This window comes from Phocoena phocoena, chromosome 7, assembly GCF_963924675.1.
Source record: "Phocoena phocoena chromosome 7, mPhoPho1.1, whole genome shotgun sequence".
Lineage (NCBI taxonomy): Eukaryota > Metazoa > Chordata > Mammalia > Artiodactyla > Phocoenidae > Phocoena > Phocoena phocoena.
The window spans coordinates 14,119,047-14,136,511 of NC_089225.1; the positions used below are offsets into that span (position 1 = coordinate 14,119,047).

The 17,465-nt window shown below is 35.4% G+C and overlaps 1 non-coding gene and 1 pseudogene across 1 annotated transcript; one reads left to right on the top strand and one right to left on the bottom strand.

The window, feature by feature from the left end:
• Nucleotides 1-17,465, top strand: part of LOC136125938 (small ribosomal subunit protein mS31 pseudogene) — an 86,859-nt pseudogene that overhangs the window by 22,595 nt on the left and 46,799 nt on the right.
• Nucleotides 3,068-3,199, bottom strand: LOC136126165 (small nucleolar RNA SNORA42/SNORA80 family). The gene has a single exon (XR_010656061.1). It is a non-coding gene; the product is annotated as a small nucleolar RNA SNORA42/SNORA80 family (small nucleolar RNA).

Consider the following 17,465-nt stretch of genomic DNA (forward strand, 5'->3'; position numbering starts at 1 on the left):
ACACCCCCAGAGATTTTGAATAACCGGTATGGATTTGGGCACACTTGCTGAGGTTTTTGTTTAAATTCCTCAAATAATCTCAATGTTTAGGATAGGTTTAAAAATCACTGGTACCAGGTCTAGATATGTTTAGTCTATACTGTCCCCTGAGGTAGAGTGGGGAAGGAGAAATTGTGTTTTGATAGGGAGAGGTCAAAGTGCTCCAAACTCCTAAACTTTGGCATCCCTTCCCTGCATCTGATTTGATATCTTAAGTCTGGGAACTTTAGAAATGGAGATCCGAGCCTGCTGGATCATCTTTTTCCTGCAGTGGTGAAACCCTAGAAGGGGCTAGCTTATGGGGGCTGGAGGTAAAGTCACAAGGTGCTGTATATATGGTAGGCTTGGTGAAGGTAACTTCAGTGAATCTCTGGGAGGTAGAAAGAACATCTCTGAGAGGGTTCCCCAAAAGTTTCTGCAACTGCTATTCAAGATAGATAATGGTGAGTCCAAACTTTGCACAGTGACTGACTCTGAGTTAATACATGTTTGTAGAATTAATAAAAGGACCAAGCAGACAGCTGCTGTCCTCTATGTATATGACTGCTCCTTGTGAGGAGAAAAGTTAGAAAAACTGGATCCTGTAATCATAAGATCCACAAAATAACACAAATTTTTTAGCAGAATCCAAAACCACTAAACAGCCCCATACGATTGAGAATAACAAAGGTATTTTATTACAGCACGATCATAGTGAATCCAAATTTGACCCTACTGCTAAGAGCTGTGGAACTCTTAGCAAGTCACTTCGATTTTCTTAGACTCAATTCCCTCACCTGTAAAATGGGCATATTAAAATTACCTAATATAAGGGGTTATTTGGAGTCTTCATTGAGTTAAAACAATAATAGCATTTAGTATGTAGTGAGTACTCATACATGTCAGTGATTATAATTACTTTCATGTATTGTAACTCTGATAGCCCAAAAAAGATGGAGAATATTACCAGCAATTTAGCACTTACTATGCTAAATAGCTTATAATTCAGAGCCAGTAGAACAAACTCACTATCAAGGAGCTGTTAAGGGGATGACTTACCACTAGGCGCATTTCCATCTGTTGCTGTTGATTAAACGTGGCTTTGGAATTAAAGTTGTCACACACTAATTATAAAGCTGACGATGGCTAATTCATGTGCCTTGGAAATATACTCCCAGAGTAGCAGGTAAACAGTGTTGGTAATTACAGCTTCTCATTAATTCTGTAAAAAGAGATAATATTAGTTTGAATTACGTGGTTAGTAATCCCCTTTCCCAGAAAAAGTAGAAATTGTGTAGGGGTTGAAAAGCTTGCAATCTGCTACCAGATGTGAAATTTAAGTATAAAGGAAAATCTTAGAATTTGAAGCAGGGAGGTTTTCGTTGGCAAGCCAAACCCATGCTGAGTGTGGTTGGATAACCTAAAGGCTACTTGTATAGCAGAAAATCTCAGTTGGTTCCAGGTTCCAAACAAATGATTCCCTGGAGGAGCAGACAAATGAAGAAATCTTTTGCATCTCCACGTTCAGTGTAGCCATCCTGAGTATTCCTGGGCTAGCACTACTAGCCAACACCAATTATGAAAACTCCAGGACTTCACAGGATGTTCAGGCCAGCTGTTTAGTGTGTCTCGTTGTCTGAGTGATTAATGTACTAGTTGAGACTGGAAGAGACAAGAACAAGAAGGTCATGGAAAATTCTCTCCTACCTTATTTGTTGTTAAATATGCCTCTCATAGTTATTTTACCTCTGGGAGCATTTCTGACTTCTTTGACCAACAGGCCACTAGTAATATATATTACATGTATTCTCCCATGTTTACACCAGCAAATGTTATAATCTTCAAAGCTTGCAGATGCTTTTTAAGTTTCCCTTTTAGAAATGATTTGTTATTGAAGAAAAGAAATATCCCTTGATTCTCTAGAGGACCCTAATTTACCCTGAACATAAACGCATGAATTAATAAACTCAACAACAAGACCTATATGTTTAAAAATGAATTAAAATAAACCTACTCATTGCTTCTTTTATTTTTATAAATAATTAATGGCAAAATTATGCCTGTATTAAATATAGCCATTAGTGCACCTGTTTTTTTAAGCAATGCATTATTGATTAAAAGAAGATTAAGAGCTAGCATTTATTGAGTACTTACTACCATCCAGTCTCTTAAATTATTTGATTTAATGCTCATGGTTAAGGTGTGTATTTTAATTTCTATTTTAAAGGAGAGGAAAGGGAGGCTCTTAGAAGCTAAGTTGCCCAAGTTTGAAAAACAAGGTTGACTCCGAAATAAGAAAAATTTTCTGTATATCTTGTTACTTCTGGTCTCTATCATTTAAATGTGTCAACAAACAAACAATAAAATAAAAAGAGGTAGAACTGTGAGGTTTGGTCTGATCTAAGCAGTGGGTTCCAAACTTGGTTGATTAATAAACTTAGAATTAAAAAAAAAATCCTTTTGGTTGATTATGTAGGTATCAAATTGTTTTTTGGAGGAATGTTAAATATGTTTTTGAAACTAATAATTTTCTTGGTCTAGGCAACAGAGAATATTAGAATTAAAAACACTAAGATCATTTGAAAGCAGTATGCTGAAATTAAAGAATTATTCAAATAAGAACTCAATCTGAGCTTAATACTTTCTCCATAAAATTGGGAAATTAATATTTGGATTTCCAACGTAACCTAATATGTGCCCAGTCTGTTAAGATTTATATAAAACTTCAAACTTGGCCTTAGAAGAAATATTCCTTAAAATTGTTTCCATATACTTGTACTGGCTATGGCTATGCCTCTATTAAATTGTTTGCTCAAATCTTCCCTTGATTTGCATCCTGTTGTCTTTGCTTCTTCCATAGTTTTAAAATTCAGTATTTCTTTAAAATAATTTTGCCTTGCTTGTTGCCACTGAAGTTTGTTAAGCATTCCTGGGATCTCACCTTGATGGTAACTCAGCTTTTAGCAGCCGACCTCAAACAACTAAGGGTAAACATATGACCAGTCTGACCTGGCTTCTTTTTTTTTTTTTTTTTTCCCCTTTTCTTTTCCACTGTGCAAACCACTTCAGTGCCTGTGGCCTACAGACAGAGGCCAGGCAATGGTTCAGGGCCAGTTTGCTCTGACATGGGACACTATGAGAGTCCCAGAGGAACGGGCTTGCCATAAATCCAAACCCATGCATTGACATGGCTTCTTTAATCTCATATCTCATTACGGTTCCCTAGAGGTGCCATTCTCATTAAGGATTTTACTTATGATGGAAGGACCAAATGGATCAAATCAGATCCTGTAAAAGAACCTTGGAAAAATAACAAGTGAAATATGATGCTAAATGGTTAGCATTGTATTAATAGCATTTTGGTTGAATTCTTAGTAAAAATTAATATCTCCAGAGTGTATGAAACTATATAGGATAAATTACCTGGTTTCTTCTACAAATAAATTGCTTGGAAGAAGGAGGATGAAAGCGTAATATAAGAATTAAAAGATATTTTAAAAGACATTGAAAACCTCAGGCAAAATTAATGAGAGGTATTAGATATAAAATAGATATTATTAATGTTTTTTTACCCTTAAATATTGGATGTATATGGAGCTTTATTTATATACAATTGATGTTCCTTTTAAAACATCATGATTGAAAATGCTAGAAGGAGTCTATCCACATCAGGTTTGGGCTAATAAAATAATATGAGAGGGTAAGTGGAAAAAAAGGGCTAATATTAATAATATTCAAGAATACTGTGATTTAGGTAGAATAATTAGACTATATTATCCAATAACCTCCATTTTCAAAAAGCTTTTAATGATTAACTCTCTTGATTGTCTTCCTGGAAAGAAAACATTCACACAATTAACTTTATCAATTCTCCAGTCCAGGATTCACATCTGCAGTATCTGTTAATTTGAATAGACAAACATATTTGGTCAATTAAATCAGATCTTTTCTAGGTAAGAGTCTTAGAATCATATAATGCAGGCATTGAAGGACCCTTGGAGATCATAACACTTTTCTTAACCCAATTCATTTTTTTATCATTTATAATACACAATCTCTCAGACTGGTGTGTAGTATAAATACACTCATGGGTGAGGTTAATTCATTACCAAGGCAGATCAGACCCTATGCCATCTCTGCACTGTGGCATAGTCTGAGAAATTTGTGTGATGTGGTGCTGATTTGGCAGGGTGATTTGCCTGCCATCATGAGGTTTGACCTCACTTAGAAAGCAATGATTTTATTTCACACATTCATTGATAAACAGACATAATACCTTGATAAAAGCCTTTTAATTTCATAATATGGCTTCTATTTTGGGAAATCGCAGGATGCTGCAGATCAATGTGTACAATTGGAACTACATGACATAATGAAATCAGGTGAGACGATGGTATCAGATGAGCTAAATATTGGTCAAATCTCCCTTTGCTCTGTATTGAATAGGAAAAAAAATATCATAAGCCTTCTTTCAAAAAAAATTTCACTTTTTTTCACTATATCTTTGGAAGTGTTCTAAAGATACACAAGTACTAAATACTGTATTAGATATTTTCCAGTCACTCAAATTTCCCATTAATAGATACAAGGAGATCCAGGTGTCCAAAATCAAAATGAAGTAAAAAAAAACAGCAAAAACAACAACAAAAAATTCAATATTAGGCCAGAGATAAGGTCCGTTCACCAGTAGCAGTGCTTAGGCAGCAAGACAGTAAATCAGTTTACCCACTGAAAAGGATAATAAAAAGATGTTTAAAAAGAAACATCAGGAGGAAAAAAAAGCATTTTTTACATAAGAATATAGAAAAGAAGAAGCTAAAATGGTATGATATGCAAATCTTGGTTTTACCCTTTTCTTTTGATGCCATCACTTTCCTAAAAATATTTCAAAGTTTAATTGCAATATATTTCACTTTATGTTAATCAGTTGCTTCAAGTACAAACCTAAGAGTGGAGTTAAGCTGAAAATCAACATGAGGGCTGTTCTTGGGTTGATCTGTAGTGGGTGTGTGTGCACATGTATGTATGTGTATATCTAGGTAAATATATTTTTAATGGTGATATTTTATCTACTTAAACTCATCATTTGATAAAAAAGTTTAATACAAGAATAGAAGATGATAACAATTGAATTTTAAAATTTACAAGAATATACATATTCATATTTCTTTTTGAAGCAAACAATTGAACCATTGGCTTTAGCTAAAGTAGTTTGAAAAACTTAAAGAGAGTAAATTGATATTTAATTATTTTAAAATAAGGAATTTCGATTTAGAAAGTGAGATACACAGACAGCTTCCAGTGGCTGGCCAAATTAAAGTTTGGATTTTTCATTAGTTCCTTGCTATTTTTCAATTATTTTCAGTAATGTGTGGTGTATGAAGACTCAACAAGGTACAATGTGAGCTTCGGGAATTAGTTGTTGTTGTTTTTTTTCTTTGTATGGGACGCGGGCCTCTCACTGTTGTGGCCTCTCCCGTTGGGGAGCACAGGCTCCAGACGCGCAGGCTCAGCGGCCATGGCTCACGGGCCCAGCCACTCCGCGGCATGTGGGATCTTCCCAGACTGGGGCACGAACCCGTGTCCCCTGCATCGGCAGGCAGACTCTCAACCACTGTGCCACCAGGGAAGACCAGGAATTAGTTTTTTAAGGCACCATGTACTTGGAGAATCATGACAGTCCAAGTGGATGTAGGAGGCCTTGAGATTTCAACCGCTCATGTGTATCTCCTGACCTAGGAGAAAACTCCCACATATGAAAGCCAACATAGTCTTCCCTCAATAACACATTCTATGTCTAAGGAGTGGATTGTAATATTTTGGAAAACTGTACTTTCACTAGCAGTTTTGTATCTGTTGGCTTGAAATGTTTGCTTCAGAGTTCGGTAAGCAGAAGTGTTACTCTAAAAGACTGTAAAAATTCACTCACAGACTCCTTATTAGAACTCATAATAACCACCTAAAGACTTCAGTTAATCATATTGACAGGAGGACCAAATGGGAACTAGACTTATGTTGAGACTTTTACAGCTCTCTTTATAGATAAAGAGAAATTACTCGCATTTTAGGGCTCATCAAATTCCACAAATGGAGTTATTTGCCCTTCAGCTCCTCAGCTGAATGTGAAAATATTTTTTCCTCATATCATTAGAAGATAACTCCATTCACATTTCTTTATACTAGAATAATGTCTTCTGTAAGTTAAATTTTATTTTTTTCTGCCATTCGAGGAAATACCACTGCTGTATACCATAATTTTATTGGCTTTCTAAAGGTTTGTATGTTTGACATATTTAGGCTTAAAATATCTACAGATAATCACACTTTAGAGAGAACATCAATTATATTTGTAATCTGAGGACCTATATCTTGTTCAAATGTCTCCCAATAAGTTGTATAATTGTAAACCATGATCACATAATTTAAATATTGTCTGCATTAGATTGGAGAGGTTGTGATAATTATTTCAGACAAAATGATTAAAAGTATTAGTGTTCTCCAAAGAAGCAGAAACAATAAGATGTATGTATGTATGTGTATATACACATATATATGAGAGAGTATGAGAGAGGTAGAGAGAGAGAGAGAGAGAGATTAGGAGAAATTGGTTCACACATTTATGGAGGCTGAGAAGTCTCACAGTTAATTGTCTGTAAGCTGGAGACCCAGGAAAGCAGATGGTATAATTTAGTAGAAGCCCAAGGGCAGGAGAAGACAAGATGAGATGTCTCAGCTCAAGAAAAAAAGGGGGCAAAGTCCTCCTTCTTTTGTTCTACTGTGTTCCTCAATGGACTGGATGATGTTCATCCACACTGAGGAGGACATCTACTTTACCGAGTCCATTGATTCAAATGCTAATCTCATTCAAATGCTAATCTCTCTCACAGCCGCACCCAGAAATAATGTTTAATCTGGTACACTGTGGCCAGTCAAGTTGATACATATGATTAATAATTACAAGTCCACCCCTTGTCAACTTGACACCAATATGCATCTCCTTAAACCATACTAAACCTCCAAATAAAGACGATAACAAGGTCATAATGCTGCCTAATAGGATACGACTATCCTGCATTCAACCAAACATGCACTAACCCATTCCCTAGAAGAGGAAGTAAAGTCCTTGAGTGATGTTTACTATTCTTGATATCCCATAACTTAAATGCTCTGATATAACATTGATATATATATACAATAGATGTGTGATATATATGTATATACACACACACATAGAGTTACAATAAAATGAAGAGAAAATCCTCATGACAATTACAGTCCTCACTTCTGTAACTGAGTTCTCTTGTAATTGTGGTGATTCAGAGCATATACAGCTTTCTGGAGAGCCTTGCACCATCCCTGCAAGACACTACCACCTATCTGACATTTTAACTAAGTCTTCAAATTGTCATTGCATCATTCTAACAAGCCCACTATTTCAGGATGGTGGGGCACATGATCAAATCAGTGAATTCCATGAGCATGGGCCCAATGGCTCATTGCTGCACTTCCTTTGCTGTGAAGTGTGTTCATTGAGTCAAAGCAGTGCTATAAGGAATATCATGGTGGTACATAAGACATACTTAAGTCTGTGGGTGGTAGTTTTGGTGAAAGCATGGAGTGCTAGGAAGGCAAGTCCATATCCAGAGTAATTGTCTATTCCAATAAGAACAAAATGCTGTCCCTTCCACAATGAAAGTGGTTCAGCGTAATCAATCTGCCACCAGGTACCTGACTGATCACCCCAGGGACGGTGTCATATCAGCATTGGTTTCTGTTGGTGTCAGATTGAGCACTCAACAGTGGCTATGTGAGCCCATGCAAAATCTCCATTTCTACCACCATTTCCGTGCAATGTTAAATAGTGATGCTAATAGCAGTGATGAAAGCAGCCATCTTTTTCTTCTCTCTGATCTTAGAGAGAAAGCACTGTCTTTCACCATTGAGTATGATTTTAGATATGAGTTCTTCATAAATGTTCTCTATAATGCTGAGGAAGTTTCATTCTATTTCTAGTTTTCAATGTCTGTGTGTGCGTGTGTGTGTGTGTATTTTATCATGAAATGGTGTTATAGTTTGTTAAATGCTTTTTATGCATCAACTGAATGGATCATGTGCTTCCCCCCCCCCACTTCATTTCATGGATTGATTTTTTTACACCGAAACACCATTTTCCTGGTATAAGTCTAATTCAGTCATGGTGTATAATGATTTAGTATGTTGCTGGATTCAGTTTGCTAATATTTTATTGAGGATTTTTGCATCTATATTTAACAGTAATATTAATCAGTAGTTTTCTTGTGCTTTCATTCTCTGCTTTTGTATCAGGGTGATATTGGCCTCACAGAATGGGTTAGGAAGTGTTCTCTTCTATCCTTTTTTTTTTTTTTTTTTTTTTTATGCGTTTGAAAAGGATTAGTGTTAATTCTTCTTTAAAAGTTTGGTAGAATTCACCAGCAAAGCCAACTGGCCCTGGAATTTTTTTGTTGAGAGGCAATTGATCACAGGTTCAATCTCTTTACTTTTTATAGGTCTCTTCCAACTTCCTATTTGTTCTTGAATCAGTTTTGGTAAGTATGCATTTATAAGACTTTATGTATTTGATCTAGTTTATCTAATTTGTTGGTATATAATTTTCACAGTATTCTCTTATAATCTTTTTTATTTCTGTAAGGTTGGTAATAATGCCTCCATCTGATAAATTATTTGGTATGTTCTTTCATTTTTCTTAGTCAATCTAGCTAAATGCCAATTCTGATGAGTTTTTCAAAGAGCAAGATTTTTACTTTTAAGTTCTTTCTATTGCTTTTATAATGTCTATTTTTTTTACTTCTGCCCTAATTTTTATTATTTTCTTTCTTCTAATCATTTTGGGTCTAGTTTGCTCTTCTTTTTAATTCCTTTAGGTGTACAAATTTTCTTTCTTCTAATCATTTTGGGTCTAGTTTGCTCTTCTTTTTTATTCCCTTAGTTGTACAATTAGATTATTTATCTGAGACATCCTTTATTAATTTAGGTTTTACAGCTATAAATTACCTCAGCACTGATGTCACTGCATCTCATAACTTTGGGTATATTGGGTTTTCATTTTTATTCTTCTCTAAGTATTTTCTAACTTTTCTTGTGCTTTCTTATTTGACCCATTGGTAGGGTAGTTTTAAAATGTGTTGGCTAATTTCCATATATTTTTAAATGTTCCAATTTTACTTGTTATTGATTTCTAGCTTCATTTAATGGTCATCTGAAAGGTCACTTTCTATCATTTCAATTGTTTTAAATTTATTGAGACTTGTTTTGTGCCCTAATATAAGGTTTATCCTGGAGGATAGTCTATGTTTATTGAATAGAAAATGTATTCTGCTGTTGTTTGGTAGAGTGTTCAGTATAAGTAGTCTGTTAGATCTAGTTGGTGTATAGTGTTTTTTGAGTTTTCCATTTTCTTATCAATCTTCTGTCTGATTATTATGAACATCTCCTGGGCCAATTATATGTTGTACAGTGGAAGGAGATGAAATGAATTCCATGTGTGGTTATGCTTTCTAGAAACTTTTAATCTCATTGTAGAGAAAAGACAGATGAAGCAGTGAACACAAGTTCAAATGCAGCATAGGGATAAGAGATAAAATTCACATGAGCTACTGCTGGTGTGGTGTTAACGGCTTTGGAAGAAAGGAGTTAGAAATACAGAAAGAAGAAACCACATAGGTTTCACGGTGAACATTGGACTGTATCTGCGTTTTGAAGGATGAAACACACTTATATTGTAATCTTGAAGAGTCAAATGCCAGATATTGTTGAAAGAAAATATATGTAGAGAACATCATTATTCTGTGAATTAAGGGTTACACTTAATAAAATTGTCTTAGTTAAGAGAAAATTCTTCCCATACTCTGTGCCACTAAGACATCCTAATACCTACACATATCTTACAATTTTATTATATTAAAATAATCTATTTGTATGTCTTTCATTTTCACTGCATCATGGACTTTTGAAAACAAGGACCATAACTGATTCATGTTTGTATATCTAGTGCTCTCCATGGAATATAGTAATTTATGTGAAAACTTAAATGAATCTCAAGTGGTTAAATAAATCACCAACATTGTGCTGTTAGTAAAAGGCAGAACTAGAACTTAAACTCAAATCATTTTGGACACTAAAGCCCATGATATTTTGACTAAAATATGCTGCTGCCAAAAACATATACTAAAAATATGCAGATAATAATTATAATTCTCTTGCCTAGGCCTCTAGACTGTAGACTATGTAGATCTAATATACTCATCTGGAAATGCATCAAAGAGATAAATGACCTGAATTATTGCCTCAAGTAGAAAACCATTGAAAGACTGAATCAAGCAGCACATGAGTAGACAGAAGGATTTCTTAGGATAGTTTTTCCCTACTAAACTTCAGGCTTTCTGTCTACCTCTTTCCCTTGAGCCTAGTTTTACTCTCTCAGAAACACACGAAAGAACTCTTTAAAGATGTCAACCTATATGTGACTGCGACCTTATTATGATTTTAGGCAGCCTCTCTGCTAGTGGATGAAGTTGTGTTCCTGTCTTGCTAGTTGTTTGGCATAGGGTGTCCAGCACTGCAGCTTGCTGGTCTTTGAGTGGAGCTGGGTCTTAGCATTGAGATGGAGTTCACTGGGAGAGCTTTCTTCATCTGGTATTATGTGGAGCTGGGAGGTCTCTGGTTAACCAATGTCCTGAACTTGGCTCTCCCACCTCAGAGGCACAGGCCTGACACACAGCCAGAGCACCAAGACCCTTTTGGGAAGTGTGAGGTCTTCTGCCAGCATTCATATGTGTTCTGTGGGAGTTGTTCCACATGTAGGTGTATTTCTGGTGTATTTGTGGGGAGGAAGGTGATCTCCGCATCTTATTCCTATGCCATCTTGAAGGTCTCACCAACCCTCTATTAATGCTGGCTTCAAAATTAACTAGATGGGTTTGCTTTGTGCAGCTGACTTAGCCCCTGAAACTTACATATTCGTCTTTAATTTGGGACTGTAATACATATCTAACAGGATTGTGGTGAGAATTTAATGAGAAACATATAAAGTGTCTAGCACTTTATATGGAAAAATAAATCAAAGCCATTAAACAACTATACAGTATCCATTACAGGTTCATGAATGATAAGTATCTGTAAGCAATAGATTTGATATCAACCCTCAGTATGAAATAAGACAAAACAATAAATGCTTGCCAAAGAAAGGAACAAACATAGTTATAAATTGAAAGCTCCCACAACAATTCCTACTGTATAGCACAGGGAACTACATTCAATATCCTGTAATAAACCATAATGGAAAAGAATGTGAAAAATAAGATATATATATAGATATAGATATAGATATAGATATATATCTCTGAATCACTTTGCTATACAGTAGAAACTAACACAATATTATAAATCAACCATACTTCAATAAAATAAAATTAAAAAAAAATAGTATTCTGGGTACATTGGGTTAAATAAAATATATTATAAATTTTGTAAAGAGAAAGAAAGCTCCCAAGAAAAATTACATTGATTCATTCCCTGGAAAATTTGGAACTAACTGACATTTACATGCTCATTCATACATTACTCCATCCAATAAAAATGTATTATTGGCTAGAAAGAGAGAATAGAGTGAACTGATAGATTTAAGTTATGCCAAAATTTAGTGTGAGGTAGAAGGTGTCAATCTCCAAAGTAAACTGAGAGGAAGCACTCCTTAAAGAGGACAAAAAACCAGGAGAGTGCTTCTTAACTGTAGCAAGTAAAGGAACTATTGCAGAAAGAGTGTGGACAATGATGTTGAATGTGCTGAGGATGGTGAAGTCAGATGATAGTTGAAATATTATATATATATATATATCATCTGGGCAAGGACATTTGATTTGAAGTCCTCTCCAGTCCAGTTATCACTATATAATCATGATTAAAAGGATTCCTCTAGCTAATTTTATGTCAGTGCCCATGTGCTAACTTGGGTGTCTATGTATTCTCTGTTAGAAAAATGTTCATCAGTATGTTGGCCAAAACTATACGTGAGTCTATATGTATAAAAGAAGTGGCTTTACCTTCCCTTTGGCTAGATTATTAAAAGCTGAACATGTGCTCTTCTAATATGGTTGGATGACAGGCACTTAATATCATGCACCATTAATATTTTCCCATTCTCAATCCCAAGATTTACTGTAGATCTTGGAATTATAGTATTTCATTTTACTTTGTTATGGACAGTATATTAAAATTCCAGAAATCCGATATATTAAAATTACAGAATCTGCATTTCCTTCCAAACATAATTAATATATGTATATTAGAATAAATTAGCTGGTCTCAAAGAGGTTTTTTTTTTTTTTTTTTGTCTCACAATCCCTTTATATTCTTAAAAATCTTTGAGGATATAATAGGGTCTCACTTTCTTTGTCAAATGTGACAATCTCTGATTTTGTTTGGAATATTTAGATCATTTATACCTATTGTAATTATTGATATCCTTAGATTCAAATCTATCATCATGATAGTTATTTCTATTTGTCTCATCTGTTCCGTTTCAGTTTTCCTCTATTTTCTGGTCATCTCCTGTACTGAGAATTTATCATTAACTTCATTTTATCTCCACTATTGGCTTATGAATTTTACTTGCTTTGTAATTATTTTTAGTGGTTGCTCTATGCTTTTATATATATATAAATATATAATTTAACATCTTCCTTTATCCTTGCTATTTTTGTCATACATTTTACTTCTAAATACATTAAAAATCCTCAATATATTATTACTAAATTGGCTTTGTAAAGTCTTTAAAGTCATTACACATAACAATAGAAAATTTAAATTTGTGTATTAACCCTTATTTTTTATCATACTGGTGCTCTTCATTTCTTTGTGTATAGGCAAATTTCCATCTAGTATCACATTCATTCTGCATGAAGAATGTTCTGCTAAGCCTGAATTCTCTCAACTTTTGTTTGCCTGAAATTTATTATTTCATTTTCATTTCTAAAAGATTTTTTTTTCTCAATTTAGAATGCCGAGTTGATAGGTTTTTATTTCCTTCTTTCAGAATAAAAAAAGTAACTCCCTCTATTTTCTTCTGACAGAAAGTTTTCTGCAATTCTTAATTTTGTTCTATATGCATTGTTTCTTTTTTTTCCCCACCCATGGCTACAATGAAGATTTTCTCTTTATCTTTGCTTTTTGCCCCTTGGCTATGACATTTATAGATATGTGTGTGTGTATATTTGAGTCTGTTTTTATGTTCATCTTGATGCACTCTCTGAGCTTCTTGGACATATATTTTGTTGACTTCTACTATTCTGGAAAAATTTTGGCCATTATATCTTCAGCTATGTCTACTGCCTATATGTGAGGTTAAAAATTAATTCATGAGTTCCAAAATTTTGTTAGTATCTAATGTTACATGAAGCTACAGATATTAATAAAAATACACATGTAATGTACATAAAAGTAAGGGGAGCAAGAAAAATTAAAACTCAGTAAGGAAATGTAAAAATTCTCCTTTGATGCTGAAAAAAATCAATGAGATTTTTCCCTCCTTAATTCCAAATCCATAATTTTGTGAAAGATATCAGAACTAAGGCTTATTTTTCTTTCTGTTTAAATTTACATTTTTCAACTTTTGCCTGTGAGGGGGCTCAGGACAGAGTATCCTAAAATATGGCACCTTGGCATACTGAATTTAAGCTGAAAGAGTCTGAGAAAACAGCAAAAGCAGGAGGTCACTCTGAACTTCCTCCCTACCCTTCTCCCCTGAAACAGGTCATAAAACACTTATTTGAGAGGTGCCCTCCCTATACTCAGGGGAGAGGAGTTTTCTTATCTCCAAAAACAAAGGGATGCTAAGAAGAATGCAAACAGGCTTTGGTAAATTTTCCCCAGTTTACTGCACTTACCTCATTGTCTTTTGCTATTATATTCCTCCACAGCTATCCACTCTTCATTAAACCTAGCAAAAAAATACTCAGTTCTAATTGTATCTTTGGGTCTTTTATTCTGAAAGCTCCTGTGTCATGTAAAGCATAAATAAATTTGTATGATTTTCTCTTGTTAATCTGTCTTTGTCACTTTGATTTTCAGATCCAGCCAGGATTGCTCAGAGGGTGAAGGAAAATTTTTCCTCTCCTGTATCTGTAATAGCCTTATGTGATAATCCAGTCACCTAGTGTAATTTTGTCTTCTAAGTACAGTTGACTCCTTCCTCTTACAGAATTCCAGATTAATGGAAGTCAATTTTGAGTTTCACAAGCCCTAGACAACTTAACCACACAACTTAATGCTTCTGGACTCCTCCACACAACGTCCCACCAAAGAACAATTTATATTGCTAAGAAACATTTGCCTTCATATTGGTCACAGCTTAACTTCCTTTTCATTTCTTCTGCCTCTTACTGTTATAACCTTCAGTTAAATTACTTATTTAAATTTAGTAAAAACTTCCAAATCATCCACTTTTTCTCTTTACATTTACCACTTCCTTCAACTTGAGCTACAAACTCACTATACCTGTAAAATGAATCTAATCAGTTGAGTGAAGAGAGAATGTGGCAGAAATTTCATGTGTCCAATTTACTTCTCTCTTTTTTTTTAACATCTTTATTACTTCTCTTTTAAACTCCCAGCAATAAACACCGTTTGTGTCTTTTTACTAGCAATGTAATTATTATAACTGGGAGATGATAATACAAATTAAGAGCATCTAATAAAAAATACTCCATAAAATTTTAACAGCACTATACTTATTTCAAAGTACTTTCCTGTCCATTTGTCACTTCTTTCTCAAAATAAACCTGTAAGCTAGACAGGGGAAGTATTACTACCTTTGAGGAAAGTGGAATATATGGCCCAGAGAGTAACAGGGAATTAGGTGTGTTTCAGACATAACACAATGATCTGCTAAGCAAGCTTAAAGGGTGACATGAAATCACCAAAGATCTACTATCTGGTCTCTTATGAAAAGAAAAATAAATGGAGTGTGAGAAGGAAAAGTTATATTTGGGGACTAGGAATCAGGAGACTTAGGATTCCATCTCTATGCAGCCATTTAAGATATGATTCAAATAAGTCACTTAAATGTTTAATATCTACAACAGTGATAAGATGATGATGGTCATCACACTGACTGCCTCACAGGATATATGAAAAGTGCTCTGGGGCTTCCCTGGTGGCGCAGTGGTTGAGAGTCCGCCTGCCGATGCAGGGGACGCTGGTTCGTGCCCCGGTCCGGGAAGATCCCACATGCCGTGGAGTGGCTGGGCCCGTGAGCCATGGCGCTGAGCCTGCGCTTCCAGAACCTGTGCTCCGCAACGGGAGAGGCCACAGCAGTGAGAGGCCCGCGTACCGCAGGAAAAAAAAAAAAAGTGCTCTGAAAGTCAATACAGCTTTCTCCTCTCAAAGCTCTAATTTATAGTATTTGCTAATTTCTAGTGTAAATAATACCAATACCTAGATATTATTGAAATATAATAAAATAATAAGGGACTGAGGAGTTTGAGTATTTGTTACTTTTGTTTAAATGCATTTTCTAACTTTTTTTAAGAGCTGTTTTAGGCTTACAACTAAATTGAAAGGAAAGTACAGAAGTTTCCCATCTGCTCCCTGCCCTCACACATAGGCACAGCTTCTACTATTATCAACACCCGCACCAGTGTGGTACAATTGTTTCGAAGGATTAACCTACATTGACACATCATAATCACCCAAAGTCCACAGTATCTTTGGGTTCACTCTTGGTGTTGTATATTCTATAGGTCTGGACAAATGTATAATGACATGTACTCATCATTATGATGTCATATAGAGTATTTTCACTGCCCCAAGAATCCTCTGTGCTCTGCTTATTTATCTCTCTCCCCTCTTACCCCTGGAAACCACTGATCTTTTTATTGTCTCCACAGTTTTGTTTTTTCCAGAACATCATATAATTGGAATCATACAGTATGTAGCCTTTTCAGATTGGCTTCATTCATTTAGTAATATGCATTTAAGATTCCTCCATGGCTTCTCATGGCTTGATAGCTCATTTCTTTTGAACACCAGATGCACCAGAGTTTATTTATTTATTTACCTACTGAAGAACATCTTAATTGCTTCCAAATTTTGGCAATTATGAATAAAGCTGCTGTAAACATCCATGTGCAGATTTGAGTGTGGCCATATGTTCTCAGCTCCATCGGTTAAATAGCAAAGAGTGTGACTGTTAGATTTTATGGTAAGAGTATGTTTGGTTTTCTAAGAAACCACTAAATTGCCTTCCAATTTGGCTGCACTATTCTGCATTCCCACCAGCAATGAAAGAGTTTTCATTGTTCCACATCCTCGTCAGCATTTGGTGTTGTGTTCTAACATATTTTTTTATTGTAAGTTTATGTAATTTAATTTTAACAGTGGCAGATTTAAAAACAAGCTAGCAAAATTTCTGAAAACTTCACAAGTGACTCTCACACACAAGTAGTAGCAACCCCACTTCCACCCCCTTCCAAAGACTAGGACTACTTCTGCTTTTCTCTGGTACTGAGGAAAGAACCATTCTGTCTGGAGTCTGAGATCTCTGCCTTTCTAGAAGCTCCTTTCCCAAGCCCATTTCCCCAACTGTTGCTATCGTTGTTTCATTTTCGATTCACACATTCATTTGTCCTGTGGATAGTGCCCTCTGCCATTGACTGTTTTTGTCTTGGGATTTTGGTCAACACCTCAGAGGATACACAGAGTGCCAGGCAGTCCACTCAGTCTCCTCAGATGACTGACACCCCCTTCTCTTGGATTAAATCATGAATAAGCCTGAACTTAATCACCTGTTGAAAATCACAAGACTTATTAGTGACAGAGCTGGACCACATTTAATTTGGCTGACTCCTACATCCTTCAGCCTGGGAGTGCAGCCTGCTGTCAAGGTGATGAGAGGCAGAGCCCCATGGGAGAAGGAGACATCATCCCTTTCTAATCTGCGGCCTTGCTTTCCTCAAGGTGTCTAGGTTAACACCATTTTGGAGTTATTCCCAGCCTCCTGAGATCATTCAGGGCCAAGAGTGTCCCTTTTGAGGTGAATAATCCATGGTAATGAATCTTGATTTCCAATAAGTTAGACCAAGATGAAGTGTGTTGCCTTAGATGAGCCATATGTGTCCCTTAATAGCTTGAGAAAAGGCTCCAGAGCATTTAATAACTAAGCACCAGAGAGAAATAAAAAAGGCTCTGCGTTGCTAGGATACCTGGCTGAGCACTTGTTTTATATCAAGTCAGTAAGTGTAAAACAAACAATGACAATTGCTACTTCAAAGAAATACAAAATGCTTGCAGGAAAGTGACAGAAAGAAGAAATAGCTGCTCTCCAGAGAAGAGAGACCTTGCTTCTTGTCATATATTAAGTTTGAAGAAATGCTTATTCTTTTTAACTAGTCTCTCAGAGGCTTGGAAAACCA